At 46.3% G+C, this 14764-nt stretch overlaps 1 protein-coding gene across 13 annotated transcripts in view; it reads right to left on the bottom strand.

Annotated features, from left to right (window-relative positions):
* Positions 1-14764, bottom strand: part of EXD3 (exonuclease 3'-5' domain containing 3) — a 685344-nt gene that overhangs the window by 418848 nt on the left and 251732 nt on the right. The window lies entirely within an intron of this gene.

Raw genomic sequence — 14764 nt, 5'->3', positions numbered from 1 at the left:
GCACCAAATCATGGCAGTAGTTTCATAACACTGACTTATGGACCAGACCAAAACCACCCAACTCATTTGTACCAAGATCTCTAGAGATGAAAGGGTCTTCCTGGATCCTCTCCACCTTCACCCAGAGGCTAAGCATTGACATTCAGACCTTATTTCAATTCTCCACTTGTCTTCTCTGTTTATGTTCTCTCTGGATGGGAGAGAGAAAAGATTGTCTAGCTACCAAGAGTATTGTTTAAACCATAAAAGGACAAGAAATTCAAAGCTGAAGATGAGATTTACAGACTTGACACTCTGGTCTGGCCAGGCTCTGCTCAACACAATGACAGAGGAGATCACCTTTGTGCCCCTTGATCCTGGATCTAGTTGAGGGCCACTTCAGCTGTAGAGAGCCACTTATCCTGGCCATCCCCTGACATGTTGGAGTTGCAGGGTAGGAATGGGGAGTAGGCTGGTGTACAATGACTTGCCTGCACCAGGGAAATAATGGGCACCCTGTTCTACCAGCTTTCTGGCTGCTTTATACCACTGCACGCATGATGGGGTGCACTCAGCTCTTGTGAATGCCTCCCAGTAGCTGAGTGTGGTGCTGCAATCTTTTCTTGGTTCTGGTGCCCCCTGTGGGTTGTTGAGCTTCCTAGATAGGTCTTCGGTGGCTTGGTCCTCCAGCTAAGTCACCCAGTTAATAGGTGAATGGATGAACCCCTTCCGGGATAACAAAGTTCTACAAATGGTCAGCCCTCACAAAGGTCTTCAGCCCTGGCTCTGGGCTGGTTTAAATTCCAGCCCCTTTCTCAGGCATTTAGTAAAGAGTCTTGTCCACTTTCTGGGACTAAGGCCACTTCCCCAGTGGCCGGTGGGGAGACCAGGGCCCACCCACTACTCCAGGCCCCTGCCCAGGATCTTTATAAAAAGCTTCCCTTGATAGTTGCTGCTACTGCCTTCCCTGGGCTGCTTCCTACTTGGTCCCATCTCATTCACTCGTTACCTTAGGGCCACAGGTCTTGGGTTCCCTCCATCCGTTCCCTGGGTCTCCCCAAGCCTCCTTGGCTGGAGAGTTTCACGCCTTCCTACCCCACTCTTCTGGTCCCAGCCAGGAACTGACCTGCTCACTCTGCAGCTCTGGGTTGCTGAGCCTGCCGCGCTCTGATTGGCTGCTTCCCTGCAGCCTTTCTAGGCCGACCCCGAGGACCCACCGTCACTGCTCCTTTCCCGGGGTGGGGTGCAGTAGGACAGGGAGGCCTCCAACAGGGGGCCTTAAAGAGCCTGGGACACCCCATCACAATGCAATACACCAAATTATGCCTAGGCATGGAAGGTAGCTCTGAAGAGTAGATGATTTTGAACACACAATACTGTCCATTAAAAAAAAGACTCCAGAAAGTTTATAGTGTTTTGCAGGATCCCACAAGCCTCTCATTGGAAATCAATGAACTGGGAAACTAATGCACATTTCCTGTGAGATCCTGCTCCATTTTAAATGGATGGCATTGTAACACCTATAGCAAGTGCTGCCAGCAACAGGGTGACAGGTGAACCACCAAAGGGTACTGTCTGAAAAGTATCCAGACAATTGGGTTTGTAGCTACACTTCCTGAGTCTGAAGAACTGGGCAAGAAAACATGCTCTCCCATGAGATTTCTGAGACTTCCTGCCTCCAGTGGGCCAGAGCGATCCTGGGGTGATCTGCATCAGGAGACAAGTTTCACTCAGGAGCCAGTTTTTATGGGTTCTTAGAATGCCTCGCATATCAGAATTTGCAAGAGAAACAATGGTACAACCCAAAATATTGGGGCAATAGGAATTTGGCACTACTGGAGCATCTAAACCAAGGAACAAAAAGCATGTATTGAAAACCAGGCTAATTTCAAATAGGAATAGCCGCAAAAGCACTGGGCAGCTTCCCCAGGCAAGGACTGGTTTACTATCAGCTGTAAACATGATGGGATACCGCATCTTGGGGGCAAAGCTTAGCCCTCCTTAATAATAAGGAGTAGTTATATAAATATAAATATAGTTTAATTGTTAATGTAGTTTAAATATAAATATAGTTAAATACAGTGCCCACATTTAAAAAGGGGAAGAAAGAGAACACGGAGGAACTACAGTCTCACTTCAGTCCCCGGCAAAATCATGGAGCAGGTCCTCAAGGAATCCATTTTGAAGCACTTGGAAGAAAGGAAGGTGATCGGGAACAGTCAACATGGATTCACCAAGGGCAAATCATGCCTGACCAACCTGATTGCCTTCTATGATAACTGGCTCTGTGGATATGGGGAAAGCAGTGGATGTGATATATCTTGACTTTAGCAAAGCTTTTCATACTGTCTCCCACAGTATTCTTGCCAGCAAGCTAAAGAAGTATGGATTGGATGAATGGAGTATAAGATGGATAGAAAACTGGCTAGATTGTTGGGCTCAATGGGTAGTGATCAATGGCTCCATGTCTAGTTGGCAGCCGGTATCAAGTGAAGTGCCCCAGGGGTCGTTCCTGGGGCCGGTTTTGTTCAACATCTTTATTAATGATCTGGATGATGGGATGAATTGCACCTTCAGCAAGTTCACACATGACACTAAGCTGGGGGGAGAGGTAGATACGCAGGAGGGTAGGGATAGGGTCCAGAGTGATCGAGACAAATTGGAGGATTGGGCCAAAAGAAATCTGATGAGGTTCAACAAGGACAAATGCAGAGTCTTGCACTTAGGAAGGAAGAATCCCATGCACCACTACAGGCTGGGGACCAACTGATTAAGCAGCAGGTCTGTAGAAAAGGACCTGGGGATTACAGTGGACGAGAAGCTGGATATGAGTCAACAGTGTGCCCTTGTTGCCAAGAAGGCCAACGGCATATTGGGCTGCATTAGTAGAAGCATTGCCAGCAGATCAAGAGAAGTGATTATTCCCCTCTATTCGGCACTGGTGAGGCCACATCTGGAGTACTGCGTCCAGTTTTGGTCCCCCCACTACAGAAGAGAGGTGACAAATTGAAGCGAGTCCAGCAGTGGGCAACGACAATTATTGGGGGGGAAGGGGCTGGGGCACATGACTTATGAGGAGAGGCGGAGGGAACTGGGGTTATTTAGTCTGCAGAAGACAAGAGTGAGGGGGGGATTTGATAGCAGCCTTCAACTACCTGAAGGGGGATTCCAAAGAGGATGGATCTAGACTGTTCTCAGTGGTACCAGATGACAGAAGAAGGAGTAATGGTCTCATGTTGCAGTGGGGGAGGTTTAGGTTGGATATTAGGAAACACTATTTCACTAGGAGGGTGGTGAAGCACTGGAATGGGTTACCTAGGGAGGTGGTGGAATCTCCATCCTTAGAGGTTTTTAAGGCCTAGCTTGACAAAGCCCTGGCTGGGATGATTTAGTTGGTGTTGGTCCTGCTTTGAGCAGGGGATTGGACTGGATGACCTCCTGAGGTCTCTTCCAACCCTAGTATTCTATGAGTAGTTACTTACCTTATAGTAAATGGAGTTCTTTGAGATGTGCCCCACTGTAAGATGCACGCACGCCCTTGGAATCTTGACCACAGAATGAAAAGCAGTGTGCTCGGGTCTGTGCCTGTGCAGAGCAGCACTTCATTCCTCCAAACAAGGACATAAAAGGAGGTGCGGGCCCACTACCACTCAGTTCCTTTTCAACCGCAAAGCAGAGTGGCCACAGCTGAGGGGAAGGAGGGCAGGAGCAGAGCATCCCTAGGGACAAAACATCTCAAACATCTCAAATTGCTGTAAGACAAGTAACCTCTCCCTCTCCTTCGAGTATACCCTGTTTCCCCGAAAATAAGACATCCTCCGAAAATAAGGCCTACTTACAGTTTTGCCTCTCGTTGTAATATAAGGCATCCCCCCGATAATAAGACCTCCCCGATAATAAGGCATCCACCGATAATAAGGCATTTTTCATTTCTGAAAAATAAGACATCCCCTGAAAATAAGACCTAGCGCATCTTTGGGAGCAAAAATTAATATAAGACACTGTCTTATTTTCGGGGAAACAGGGTATGTGCCTATGGGTGCTTCACTGTAGGAGAATCCCAAGCAGTAACTCAGTGAGGAGGCTGGGTGCTGAGGAGGCAAGTCCAAGACGATTCAAAGGACTGTGTCACCAAAAGTAGCCTCATCCCTAAAAGCAAATAAGATAGCGCAATGCTTGACAAACGTATGGGTGGAAGACCAAGTTGCAGTCCTACAGATTTCTATTATGGAAATGTCTTTAAGTAGAGCTATAGATGTTACCTGAGCTTTAGTGAAATGTGCAGTCACTCTGTGAGGGGACTGCATCTCAGCAGATTCATAACGGGTTAAAATGCAACCCAACCCTACTTTGATAGTCTTTGAGTGGGAACAGATTGTCTCTTCATCCTCTGAGAAAATGATACAAGCAGCCTAGAAAAGGCCCAGAAGTTCTTAGTCCTCTCAAAGTAGAAGACGAGAGCTCTTCTGACATCTAATATATGTCGGTTGGTCTCCCCTCTGGAGGCATGAAGCTTTTTATAGGCGGATCTCTTGATTAATATGGCATTAGGAAGGAAGCAAGGATGGGGACGCAGTGTAACCTTATCTTTACAGAAGGTCGTAAATGGTGGGTCTGCCATAAGAGCACCAACCTCTCCCATTTGTCTAGCTGAAGTAATGGCTATGAGGAACCAAGTCTTGATGGAGAGATGGAGGAGAGAACTGGTAGCCATCCGTTCAAAGGAGATTTTCTCAGGGCACTGAGAACCAAATTAAGGTCCCACAGGAGAATGGAGAGGGCTAGTTCTGTAAGGAAATAAGTTGTGTAAGCCTGTAAAGCCATACGCGGTACCATTCCTCTGGGGCCTGCAGCTGGCTGGCTAATTAGCCCCAACCACTACACCTGAGAAAAACCTACAAACTTAATTAGCTGATCCTCATAAAAGGAGGAGCAAGAAATGGAAGGGGAGGAATGGCTCCAAGAAACAGATTGACAGAAGGGAGACTGGGGAAAGTCCTGTTATCACAAAGGCTCTGAGGTAAGAGCCAGGAACTTTGGGGTTGATGAATTCGTGGGGTGAGGGACAAACTTGGGAAAGGGATGTAACCTTACAGACTTTGAGGGGAGAGGCTGTGAATCTTGTTTTCATTAAAAAGGCTTGAAATGAAACTCACAACAATTCATCTGTCTGGAAACTCCCTTCCCTAGATTTTGAGAGGGCTCCAGGCAGAATTCCCCCAGGGAGGGAGCAGGCTCAACAGACACAAGCCTGGGTCAGCTAGAAGAAGGGGCAATAAGGTAGGCCCCAATCATTTACAAAGACCTTGAGGAATCTGGCTGGAGTGTGGTGGACAAATACTAGTAAGTCTTGATAGGCAAGTGGAAGGATGTGATGGTGGCCAAATGTACTCTGAGTGAGCTCACTGATAGGCCATTTGTTTTTAAATCCAATAGGCAGTCTAGGATCTTGGAAAGTGGAACCCCTTCTTCTTTTGTATGGAAATAGCAACATTTACAAGTTAATAGAAAGGTTTGAAATCCATTTGAAGGCTTTAGGAGATGCAGAGTGCACCTTTGCTGTACCCCTGAAAATGAAAAGAGGGGGCACTAGTTCACAATGTGTTAGATGGTTTGGAGGTCTCCACATTCATACTGTGGCAAATCCTTGATTCTCCATTTGTGCATCAGGTAACACTGTCTTCAGTGGAGAAAGAAACCAGTCGGTTTGACAGTGGGATCATCTATGAGGTGCTTGTTGTTGTTTACATCAGAGCCTGCCCACTGCATCTGCCAGATGTCTTCTGGGTTGAAACTGGATAACAGAAGAACGTCTCTGGCTGCCCAGAATGGTCGGTGGGACTTAAGATGAATACGTGGTGGCTGAACAAGCTTGACATGGAGCAGGAGCTTTTGGTTAGTGAGAGTCTTCTTGTACCTGTACAAAGTAGCCATCTCTCACTGGATGGTTGGAGGAGGGATGTTTGTAATGCCTGGAAGCCAAGGCAGAGGAGTGGACTTCAGGGTGCCAAGTCTCATAGCTACATTTAGCTGCATATCAACAATGTCTGTTTGCGAGCTTCTTCCAGAACCAGTCCTCAGACATGGAATAAACTAAAGCCAACATTGCCATTGGTCGCGTTTGAGCACCATAACCCCAGTTAGAACCTGCCAGATTTTGGATGATACTGATGTGACACTTCATTTTCTGGCTCACCTGCTTCAGATGTTGTTGACAGGTAAGGCTGTGATTGAGAGTGACTCCTACATAGCAGGTGTTAGGATCACGGGTGAGTGCCTTGCCATAGAAATTTACATTCGGCATCTTTTCAGCTTCAGAATTGCTGAGATGGAAAGCTAACACCACCATTTTTGAGGGAGTATGTTTGAGGCACCAGTACCGAAAGTAGTCTTCCATCCTCTTCAGATCAGTACTAACGGAGTCTTTGCTTCCTTGAGTGGTGCGGCCTGTGCCTTTAGTGCCAGGTCATTGACATAAATGAACTTGTATATAATTTAAAAAGGGATGATGCTAGTACTGATCCCTGTGGGAGGCCATTGTGCAGACTGTGCTTTTTGTTAATCTGATTCCAAGACGGACACAGAAGCTTCCGTCTGAAAACACCGACATAATGAGTTGAAATGTCTAGTTGCCTTAAAGCAGGTTGGATAGCTTCAACACTACCTTGTGCCAGATGGTGTCATAGGCTGATGACAAGTTGTTAAAAGCTGAGCCATTTTAAGCTTCTGCTGGAAGCAGGTCTCAATATGTGTAGTCAGTGGAAACATTTGATACCAGCAGCTTCTCTCTGCCTTGAAACCTGCTTGTTCCAGGGGGACTGCAGTCTCTAGGATGGAGGTCAGCCTCACCAGGATAACCTGCTCCAGTAATTTGTTTCTTTCACAAAGGAAAGATATGGGGCAGTAGCGTTTTGGGTCATCAGGCAGCTTTCCAAGTTTTAAAAAGACGGGTTATCATCTCCAAGCTGTTGGGAGTTTGCTGATGATGACTTCAGTGAATAGTGATGCCATCCAATTGCACCCTCTTGGCCCAACATATTTAAGTAAGTTTGGAAGGATGCTGTCAATGCCGCTACTTTTCCTGCTTTGGTAGCAGAAAGGGCAGTACTGATCTAGGCTCTTGTGAAGGATTGACAGACACTTGATGAAGGGGCACTTTGTGTGCTGGAGTCCTTAAGAGCAGTTTTCACCTCTCTTTTTGTGAGCCTCCAATTCTTGAGAAGGGCAAAGAGAACACCAGGAATGGAAGCATTTCCACTTTTGAAGGTAGGTTTTGTTGGTACTGAGTTTTCTTATAGGTAGGACAACTGATTGGAACCTTATTTGAGCAGGTTACTTCTGTGCTCAAGAACCAGCTAGGAACCATGCTCTCAGGTTCAGGAAGGAAGGGCTGGGATGGATCAGGGTCCCAGAATTCTGTGACAGAAGACCCTTCCTGAAAGGAAGGCGGAGAGGTGGAGGAGGTTCAAGTACCATACTTGCCTTGGCCAGGACGGCACTCTGAGGGTAAATCTTGCTCTCTCTTGTCATGGTTTGATTAAGGTTTTGAGAATTAGCAGTAGACATGGGTAAACAAACAGCAGGATACGGGGCCATAGTATTATCAGGACATCTCCAAATGAGTTGTGGCCGTGTCCTCCCTTGGAGCAGAAAAGGTGACATTTCCTGTTGTTTGGGGTGGCACAGAGGTCTGCTTCTGGAATACCTCAGGTTTGGCAGATGCTGTGGAAGACAGAATTGTTGAGCTCCAGTTTTTGGTCCTGATGGAAGTTTCTGCTCAGGGAGTCTGCAATTCTATTCTAAAGGCCTGGAAGACAAATTGCTGAGAGTTCTATCTGATGGGAAATGCACAAGTTCCATAGCTTTAGTGACTCTGTACATAAGTACTGGGATCTTGCTCTGCCCTATCGGTTGATATAATACATTTTTGCCCTGTTGTCCGGCATTACCCTGATGGTGGCCCTGTATGGTGTGAAGAAAGGTTTGAAAAGCGTATTGGACTGCTCTTAACTCTAGAATGTTGATGTGGAACGTGACCTCTTGTGCAGACCATTTGCTCTGGGCTGTGTCCCCTTGAAGGTGAGCTTCCCAAAAGAGAAGCATCTGTTATGAGGATCTTTGACATGGGGGATGTAAGCATGGGGTTCCCGCACAGACGTTAAATGGATCCTTCCACCGCCTGAAAGAGTCCAGAACTTTCTGAGGTATTGTGATGCATTTGGGGTGTATACAGTCTTCTGCTATGCCTGAAGGCATTTGCACAGTCTCACATGAGGTGTGATGACAGTAGAGGCCAACACATGGCCCAAGAGCTGTAGACAGGTCCTCATAGCTGTTTGTGGGCTGTGTTGTATCATTGAGATTAGACTTGGCAGAGTGGGGAGTCTCTCTTTGGGAAGATAGGCTCTGGTGATCAGAGTTTAGAGGGCCTCTGATGAAGTCTATTCTTTGAACTGGGGTCAATGTAGACTTCTTCCAATTGATGCGAAGGCCCAGAGACTGAATAGGGCTACATCCTTGGAGGCTGCTGACTGGACCTCTAGAGCTGATCAACCCCCGAGGAGCCAACTGTCCAGATATGGGAATACTGCTATGCCCCATTAACGTAAATGGGCCACCACTGCTAAGAAAAGCTTTGCAAAGACCTTCAGGGCTGTGGAAAGCCCAAAGGGAAGGACTCGGTACTGGTGGTGTTCTGAGCCTACTCTGAAGTGTAGGAAACGTTAGTGGGATGGGTGAATAGTTACATGAAAGTAGGCATCCTGAAGGTCAAGGGTGACAAACCAATCTCCCAGATATAAGGATGGGATTACGGTTGCTAGTGTCACCATCCTGAAGTGCTGGGAAAGGATACAGGGTGTTCAGGTTTCTGAGGTCAAGATCTGAGGTCTCCATTCTTTGCCCCGCTTGGAACTAGGAAGTAGTTGGAATAGAATCCTCTTCCAGTGAACCCTGGGAGAACCAGTTTGATCACCCCCAAGAGTAGGAGAGACTGGACCTCTTGTGTTAAGAAATCATCATGAGAGGGGTCCCTGAAGAGGCATAGGAAAAGGGTGGTGGTAGGGGGAAATAGTATTGAAGTGGACAGAATATCCTACATCAGTCACCTCCAAGGTCCGTTTATCTGAGGTAAGCTGTTCCCAGACAGGGAGGAAGTGGGCTGGTTGGTTTTCAAAGAGGGGTGGATGCAATTGTGCAGCACAGGATCCGGGAAAGTAGGCTGCTTAAGGCCCTCAACCAAGATGTCAAAACTGTTTCTTAGAGGGAGGTGCAGATGATGATTAAGTAGAGGGGGAGGCAGATCTCCTCTGAAGGACAGAATGTCTGAGAAGAGTATGTTTCAGATAGCACTGGCATGGTCAAAAACCTGGGACATTTGGGACCTACTAAACCATTTTTTTGTTGAAAGGACATAAATTCCAAGAGACAGTAAGGTCATCCTTGAGTCCATCAAGGTATGGTGGGAGAAGTCTGTGTCAGCACAGAAGAGCTTGGGCCTTCCAAGGGAAGGTCTTCAACTGTTTTCTGAACCTCCCCTGGGAGACCAGAAGACTGGAGCCAGGATGCTCTGCACATAACCACAGCCATGGCTAAGGACTTAGAAGCCATGTCTGTGGCATCTAGGATAACTTGGAGGGAGGTTTTAGATACCAATTGACCCTCAGAGATAACGACCTGAAATTGTTCCCTCTGGACCAGTGGCAGATGTTCACTACAATGGGTGAACTTGGAATACGTGTTAAAATCATATTTCGCCAACAGGGCTTGCTAGCTTACCACCCAAAACTGGAGAACAGCTCTTTCTGCCCAGGATGTCTAAATGTTTGGACTCCTTATCATAAGGAGAGGATCTGGAGTGGGTTTGTTGATTTCTTTCATTAGCTTCATCCACCACCAGAGAATTGGCAGTGGGGTGTGAAAATAAATGCTCCATTCTCTTCGATGGAATATAGTCCTTTTTATCTGCCTGCTTACAGGTGGGCTGGATTGTGGCAGGTGCTTGCCAGACTGTGAGAGTAGGCAATAACAGAGCCTCGTTGGTTAGGAGGGGATTTCCCCTGAGGGGTGATATTTATAATGGCTATCAAGGAGTGCTGAGACTCCTGAACCTTTTCTAACAGGATCTGGAGGGATTCTGCCAGGCATTTCATGGGGTCTTGGATGGGCCAAAAGTCATCAGCAGAAGAGGGTGGTGGGGCATTACTGCCTTATTGGAGATGAAGATGTGTTTGTTGATGGCTGTGAGTTTCCCTCCATTTGTGGTTCCTCAGAAGTCTGAGTCGGTATCAGGGTCTGGAGAAGGGGTCAGTGCCAAAATGGTGAGCATGGTACCAGAGCGACTTGTGGAGGAAATTCTCTGACCTCAGAGCTCTGGTGCAGGGAAGATGGGGGAACTGGAGTGCCTCCTGGCTGTGTGCATCTCGGGGCCAAAAGGGGTCTGTCAGTACTGACACAGGGCTACCTGTGCTGTCTACTAGAAGGCCTCTCCACCTGCTGCTTCTTGTGCAGTACCAGTGACCCGGTACCAGAATCAGACAGAGCCTCAGCTGTATCCCTTAAGTGGACCTGAGGTCTCCTCAGCAGGGGTCGGCAACCTTTCAGATGTGGTGTGCCGAGTCTTCATTTATTCACTCTAATTTAAGGTTTTGCATGCCAGTAATACATTTTAACGTTTTTAGAAGGTCTCTTTCTATAAGTCTGTAATATATAACTAAACTATTGTTGTATGTAAAGTAAATAAGGTTTTTAAAACATTTAAGAAGCTTCATTTAAAATTAAATTAAAATGCAGAGCCCCCCGGACAGGTGGCCAGGACCCGGGCAGTGTGAGTGCCACTGAAAATCAGCTTGCATGCTGCCTTTGGCACACATGCCATAGGTTGCCTACCCCTGCCTCAGAGTGAAATTTATTGTTTCCCTGGTAGGGGAAAGAAGCTTTTTCTTCCTCTATGTCCTAGCTTCTGAAAATGGTGGGCCGGTGGAGCAGCCCAGCAAGGTGATGCCAATTTATGGGGTGGGAAATGGACCCCACCTCCCCAGAGCTAGTGAGCATTCCATTACAAGGAGCTTCAGTCTCTCCTTTCTCTCCTTTTGAGACCTGCCTTAAATCCCGGAAAGACCTTACACCGTGACGGGATGTGGATGTCTCCGTGGCAGCAGAGGCAGCTCGAATGTCCATTGCTATGGGGATAAAAACCTGTGCCAATTCTGGCAGGGCTTAAATCCCATGGTCTGTGGCATAACCTGGAGTGTAATGGTCCAAAAATAGGAGACTGAAAAAAAGGGGGAGAGGGCAACCAACCCACCTTCTAAACACAAGTGCGTTAAGACTAAAAGAGAAATAAAATATCTAAACAAAATAAAGGAAAACTAAGAAAGAAAAAAACATGAAAATGACTGAGTTAAGAAAGGCGGGAAGCTGAGAATCAGCGGGCATGCAATTGCTCTGTCTCAAGGCACAGGCAGTCGAGAAGCAACTGAGTTGTGGTGGGCCCACACTTCCTTACATGTCCTCATTTGGAGGTACGAGGCGCTGCCCTGCGCAGGCATGGGCCTGTGCACACTGCTTTGCTTCTCTGTTGAGCGCGTTCAGACACATGTGCGTCCTCTGGTGGAGCACCCATAGGGACAAATAGTCAAAGACGAAAGGAACATTATTCCAAGTGGACATGTATTTTAAATTAATACTGGGCTCAAGATAGAGTTCAAAGCCTCATCATGAATAATTCTCAAAAGCGTGCAGCCCTTCCAATGAGGTGCATTCCCATTTTAGATAGTTCCTATCCCTATCAGAGGAGTTATGCATTGGTTAGAGACACAGAGGCCAGGATTCTCCTGTGTGAGGGTTGCTCTGGGCCCATTATTGAAAGCATTCCTGAAGCTGGGATCTACCAGTGGTGTAGAACTGATGTAATGGCTCCTATGCTACGCCCCACAGTTAACATAAAGGCCATGTGTGGCCAAGACTTCTTTGCACCTCATCAATCCCCAGTTGCTCTTGAAGACTCTTTGGGGCCCCCAGGCTGCTCTATGTAAAGCCAAGAGATCAGCTCAGTGTTCACCTGGCGCAGGATTAGGACACGCAACGCTAAGAGCCACAGTTGAATCCATTCTGCCAAGCTACACTGTGGGCTGCTCCATAGCAGCTGGGGATCTGGGCTTAGACCTCTAGACACACAGTATAAACATGCTCATAGCCTCAGACATTAAGGCCAGAAGGGACCATCATGATCATCTAGTTTGACCTCTTGCACATTTCAGGCCACAGAACTTCACCCACCCACTCCTGTGATAGACCCCCTAACCTCTGGCTGAGTCACTGAAGTCCTCAATCATGGTTTAAAGACTTCAAGTTACAAAGAATCCACCATTTACACTAGTTTAAACCTGCACATAACCCATATCCTATGCTGCAGAAGAAGGCAAAAAAACAACAACCCCAGGCTCTCTGCCAATCTGACCTGGGGGAAAATTCCTTTCTGACCCAAAATATGGCGATCAGTTAGACCCTGAGCATGTGGGCAAGACCTACCAGCCAGACACCTGAGAAAGAATTCTCCATAGTAACTGAGAGCCCTCCCAATCTAGTGTCCCATCACCAGCCATTGGAGATATTTGCTACTGTCGATCACTTGCCCAGCCATGCCACAAAAATAGAGGATTTCCAAAATTAATCTTGTGCCCACAGTCTAGCACAAAACAGTTGTTCACTTGCAAGTTATTGGCTAATCAAAGAAAGTTGGAAAGGATTTATTCACTGAAAGTCAGTTTATGAGACCCTCTCTTCCCATGATGAGCAGATTTAATTGAAAAGAGATTTATATAAGAAATTCTAATTCCTCTATATTTTTAATTCACTCTCACATTCAGTGCAGCACATAAGATTTGAAACTACAGGTCTGATGAGACAAGTCTTGCTAGGATAGCAACCATCCAGAAGAAGATACTCTGCAAATAACTGCAGAAGACTACGAAGCACCACCCAGCACCAACACTGGGTTTGGTGTGGATTTAGGGAGCAGTATTTCCCAAACCAAAGGAGGGATATTGCTCTACCACTACCATACACATTATTCCAAGAGGGTACAGTGCAAACCCGTAGATTCAGGCTTGCATCTTGCTTTTAAGCAACATCTCAGATAAAATCCAAAAAGTGAGACCATCCACTTAGTAATATTCACAGTTGCTTTAGCAACTGGTGCAGGAAAAACCATAGGAAGCAAATGCAAGACTATTTAAGGGGCCTTGCTTGGCAAATGAGTTGCTAGGTTTCAGAGTAGCAGCCGTGTTAGTCTGTATCCGCAAAAAGAACAGGAGTACTTGTGGCACCTTAGAGACTAACAAATTTATTAGAGCATAAGCTTTCGTGGACTACAGCCCACTTCTTCGGATTTCCACTCCATACGGCTAAATGCAGTGCCTTGCATAATGACAGGTTTCAGAGTAGCAGCTGTGTTAGTCTGTATCCGCAAAAAGAACAGGAGTACTTGTGGCACCTTAGAGACTAACTGCATTTAGCTGTAAGGAGTGGAAATCCGAAGAAGTGAGCTGTAGTCCACGAAAGCTTATGCTCTAATAAATTTGTTAGTCTCTGAGTTGCTAGGGTGATCTTTGCAATATGAGAGCAAGAAAGATGTACATGTGTGTATGTATGTTTGATTAATTATATAATTGAAATAACTGTAATGGAAAAACAAACCCTAATTTTGCATGTGCGTGCTGTGAGCCCAGGTGACATTGGTATGTTATTGTGATAGCTTCTTTCAAACATACCAAGCCCTGGTGATCACTATTCAAATCTTTCTCCTGTCCCTGGGAGAGTTGCTTGCTGACTTTCTGTATGTGCCATGTTCAGCATTAGATTTTTATTTAAATCAGGATTCTCAGATATAAAGGAGGCAGAGATATCCCTTTTTATCTCTGATTATCCAAGCACACATCAAAGCCTCCGCAATGCAGTAACTCTGCAAGGGCTCTTGATAGCAAAAGGATGTTTGCCTGGTTACCATAGAGAGTACAATCTAAAATATCCTGTCCGAAGCATGATAAGGCATCAGAAGGAGAAGAGACGGATGGGGGGAGGGGGGAGAATGAGGGATAGCTAGTGTGTTTTAATGACTCATGTAAGTCAGGGATGAGATATTAATTATTTCTTCAGAAGTTAAGGACTGCTCAGGATTCCAGCCAAGCAGACATCTGAAGAGGAAACATCCTGTACTCTAGGCTTGGTGATCACTGCATATTTGATAGCAACACATTGTGTGGGCTGGATATCTCCATTTCTGTCATAGCAGAAATATGTGTGAAATGAAAGAGCATGTGTCTCTTTTCTCCTAGACACAGAGGGTCAGACAGAGTGGTTATGGGAGTCCAGATTCAGTGCTAGCCAACCCAGCACGTTACAGATAATTCCTTCTTGAATGTTCAATTCTGATTCATTTCTAGACATCCTAGATTTGTTTAGCCAGGCTGGGTGTACCCCATGCTACCTAGCTAGGAAGTTTCCTGATATTTTATCCGGAAATCTTCACTCACACGCAGCACAGTCCTGCTTTGATTACATTCCATCTGGGGTGTCTAAGGAACAAGCCAGACAAATTATTTCACTTCCTGTGGTTCTATGCCATTACAGGCCAAATGCCTTCTGGGCCCCCGTCTTTTGCCTAGCCATGATGGCACTACACCATTATAAATGCTCATAAACTATTGGTCACACCTCATGCACTTTTGTTCTCTTAATTGCTTGGTAGCTCCCAGCACTGCTGTCCATGACGGAAAAGTGCAGC

Source organism: Chrysemys picta, chromosome 18 (genome assembly GCF_011386835.1).
Source record: "Chrysemys picta bellii isolate R12L10 chromosome 18, ASM1138683v2, whole genome shotgun sequence".
Lineage (NCBI taxonomy): Eukaryota > Metazoa > Chordata > Testudines > Emydidae > Chrysemys > Chrysemys picta.
The sequence above is the reverse complement of the archived record's forward strand: the minus strand, read 5'-3'. Positions and strand labels throughout refer to the sequence as shown.